At 41.9% G+C, this 4,121-nt stretch overlaps 1 pseudogene; it reads left to right on the top strand.

Annotated features, from left to right (window-relative positions):
* Positions 1-1,117: 1,117 nt before the first annotated feature.
* LOC133101141 (olfactory receptor 9K2-like) lies at positions 1,118-2,374 on the top strand (annotated as a pseudogene).
* Positions 2,375-4,121: the final 1,747 nt, after the last annotated feature.

The following is a 4,121-nucleotide window of genomic DNA, read 5'->3' as shown; positions in this document are numbered from 1 at the left end:
GATCAATAAACGTCACAGGATAAAAAATATAAAGGTATCACTCACATTTTGCTTATGCACTTAAATAAAATTAGACTAGTTCCAGAAGTTGAAGACTGATTTCATTTTAAAAGATCTCTAAGTATGACAGTTAGTTCTTTAGTAATGTACTTGCAGTTGTAAGAGCTCTTTTTGGTAGAAAGTTCATATTATCTTGGAATGTACTTTTAGCTTCCTTTTCCTTCATTTATTTTTTATTACTGAATTGAAGCAAAGTATTACAGATAAAGATGAATATTAAACTGATATTTATGATATGATAAACTGAAATTTAAGGAAGTGTCTTTTTCTTAGTACAAGTTTATCAGATTTTAGTATTTTGAAATCACAGATGATATCTCACAAAACATCTCATTTGACAAGGTAGAGAAATATAAGTAAGTGTCAAGTTATGTTGTGCTGTAATTAACCCTAGACTTGAATTCAAAATATTTCATCTTGAGTCCAAATTCCATTTTTAACCAGGTGTGTTACCTTAGGCAAGTCAAACTATCTCTCATTTTCCTTTGGCCATGTGTGTAAGCTTCATGGGATAATGGATATGAAAGTATTATGTCAACTATAAAGTCTTTTTATTTATTTATTTATTTATTTTAAAATCTTTATTTATTTATTTTTGGCTGCGTTGGGTCTTCGTTGCTGTGCGCGGGCTTTCTTTACTTGCGGCAAGTGGGGGCTACTCTTCTTTGCGGTGCGCAGGCTTCTCATTGCGGTGGCTTCTCTTGTTGTGGAGCATGGGCTCTAGGCACACGGGCTTCAGTAGTTGTGGCACAAGGGCTTCAGTAGTTGTGGCTTGTGGGCTCTAGAGTGCAGGCTCAGTAGTTGTGGCTCGCGGGCTCTAGAGTGTAGGCTCAGTAGTTGCGGCGCACAGACTTAGTCGCTCCGCGGCATGTGGGATCTTCCCGGCCCAGGGCTCGAACTAGTGTTTCCTGAATCAGCAGGCGGATTCTTAACCACTGCGCCACCAGGGAAGCCCCTAGAAAGTCTTCTTAAATGTGAAGTGTTATTTGTGATAGTAGAGAAAGAGCAGAAATTTTACTTGTTGACTTTCTCTTATGTTTTTAAGCAGAAGTTTGCCATGGGTGATAAGGGAGGAGACAACAATTCGGAAGTGACTGACTACATTCTTGCAGCATCAGGGTCTGTCCAGAGCTCCACAGTCTCCTCTTCCTGCTATTCCTGATTGTTTATGGGATGGTCCTTCTGGGAAACCTTAGTATGATTGGCATCATTGTGACTGATCCCCGGCTAAACACACCAATGTATTTCTTCCTAGGCAATCTCTCCATCATTGACCTCTCCTACTCCACTGTTATTGTACCCAGAGCCATGGTCAACATCCTGTCTCAGAAAAAGACCATATCCTTTGCAGGTTGTGTGGCTCAGCTGTTTCTTTTTATTTTTATTTTTTAATTTATTTATTTATTTATTTATTTTTGGCTGTGTTGGGTCTTCGTTTCTGTGCAAGGGCTTTCTCCAGTTGCGGCGAGCGGGCGCCACTCTTCATCGCGGTGCATGGGCCTCTCACCGTCGTGGCCCCTCCCGCTGTGGAGCACAGACTCCAGACGCGCAGGCTCAGTAGTTGTGGCTCACGGGCCTAGCCGCTCAGCGGCACGTGGGATCTTCCCGGACCAGGGCACGAACCCGTCTCCCCTGCATTGGCAGGCGGACTCCCAACCACTGCGCCACCAGGGAAGCCCTCAGCTGTTTCTTTATGCACTTTTCATGGTAACAGAGGCCTTTGTCTTGGCAGCCATGGCCTATGACCACTTCATTGCCATCTGCAACCTGCTCCTCTATACTGTCCGCATGTCAAGAAGTCTCTGTATCCAGTTGGTGGCTGGTTCTTATCTCTTTGGCTGGGTCAGTTCCATTCTTCAAATCAGTGTAACATTCTCAATGTCTTTCAGTGCCTCTCGAGTCATTGATAACTTCTACTGTGATTCAAACCCAATTGAGAAGATCGCCTGTTCCAATGTCTTTATCAATAAGATGGTGTCACTTAGTTTGGCTATCCTCATTATTTGCCCACAATAGTTGTTATTGTAGTATCTTACATGATATTGTGTCCACAGTTTTAAAGATCCACTCCAGCGAAGGAAGGAAGAAAGGCTTCTGCACTTGCAGCTCCCATCTGGGGGTTGTAAGTTTGCTCTATGGGACTGTCTCCTTTGTCTATCTCACACCGCCAAATAACCCGGAACTTCGTAAAGTGGCTTCAGTATGTTACATTTTATTCACACCTATGCTGAACCCTTTACTCTACTCTCTAAGAAATAAGGATGGTAAAGATGCCATGAGAAAAGTCGTATGGAAGAAAAAAGTTTTACTCTAAATATACTTCCACTTGACTTACTGTTTCTTGCATCATTTGATTTTGTCCTCCGAATCTCCTAGACTTATGCATTTAAAGCTCAGGTTTTATAAATTTATTTATTTATTTACTTATTTTTGGCTGTGTTGGGTCTTCGTTTCTGTGCGAGGGCTTTCTCCAGTTGCGGCGAGCAGGGGCCACTCTTCATCGCGGTGCGCGGGCCTCTCACTCTCGCAGCCTCTCGTTGCGGAGCACGGCTCCAGACGCGCAGGCTCAGTAGTTGTGGCTCACGGGCCCAGTTGCTCCGCGCGGCATGTGGGATCCTCCCAGACCAGGGCTCGAACCCGTGTCCCCTGCATCGGCAGGCAGACTCTCAACCACTGCGCCACCAGGGAAGCCCCAAAAAGCTCAGGTTTTAAAAACAATAAAAGCAAAACCAAAAACCCTAACTGTTTTATTCAACAGCATTAATAATATCCTATAATGAATGCTACAAATTCACTTTTCACTATTTACTTTTCATTTTTCCTCAAGGCAATGTTAAATCTGAAAGTTCTGGACACCCATGAAAATTTGCTGTATTTCTAAAGAGATATATTTCTCACTCTCCAGGTAATAATATGTATGTAAATGGAGAAGTATAAAATTGTATTGTTTCTCTTCCCTGTATGCCTAAGTAAAATTTAGAAAATACCTAGTATAACAATTCACTTGGAAACTGTGTGACCCAACTGGTTTATATGCAAATGACAGTATAAATGCTAGTGCTGTGTTTTGTTTTTGATGTCATGTCAAAGATGTGAGGACATGTGTATATGATGAAGAGGAAAAGGAAAGATAAAATAACCAGTGATCTTTGTTGAATTAAAGGGGCCAAATAAGAAGAAACATGGGAAGATTGCATTGATTTGGTTTAAATTATGACATTTTAAAATTATGACATTCTGGTTTTCCGTGAATGGCACAGTCTTCCTACTTTGCTCTCATATGATGAGAACATTTTATGATATTTATGATGTTTTACAGCTCATGTCCTCTATCTTTTGGGTAATACAAATTATTGGTAGTGAATATGCAATTAAGGAAAGCACTGTGTTGAAATAAAGTCAGTTTGAAAATCTCAGTTAAAAATATCACAATCCGGGGCTTCCCTGGTGGCGCAGTGGTTGAGAGTCTGCCTGCCAATGCAGGGGACACGGGTTCGAGCCCCGGTCTTGGAAGATCCCACATGCCGCGGAGCAACTAGGCCCGTGAGCCACAACTACTGAGCCTGCGCGTCTGGAGTCTGTGCTCCGCAGCGGGAGGGGCCACGACGGTGAGAGGCCCACGCACCGCGATGAAGAGTGGCGCCCGCTCGCCGCAACTAGAGAAAGCCCTCGCACAGAAACGAAGACCCAACACAGCCAAAAATAAATAAATAAATAAATAAATAAATAATAAAAATAAAGGAATTCCTTTAAAAAAAAGAATCACAATCCTTTACAATAACCTCCATGGATAGCTGGAATATATGTAAATGTACATACATGTTTGTGTGCATGTATGTGTGTGTCTGTCTATGTATGAGTGTGTTTGGGTTATTTGAATATGGGGTAATTTTAAAATGTGATTAGTCCTAAATATCAGATGTCAATTGAGAAGGGAATGGTGGTTAAAGCAGCATCCCACAGATTTGATAGGTATTAAGGGAAGCCAAGTTCTAGAGAAAGTCGTGCCAGAGTTATCATCTTTATAGTTGATATAAGTAATGCCTTACCAAACTTGTCTA

Source organism: Eubalaena glacialis, chromosome 11 (assembly GCF_028564815.1).
Source record: "Eubalaena glacialis isolate mEubGla1 chromosome 11, mEubGla1.1.hap2.+ XY, whole genome shotgun sequence".
In the NCBI taxonomy this organism is placed as follows: domain Eukaryota; kingdom Metazoa; phylum Chordata; class Mammalia; order Artiodactyla; family Balaenidae; genus Eubalaena; species Eubalaena glacialis.
The sequence above is the reverse complement of the archived record's forward strand: the minus strand, read 5'-3'. Positions and strand labels throughout refer to the sequence as shown.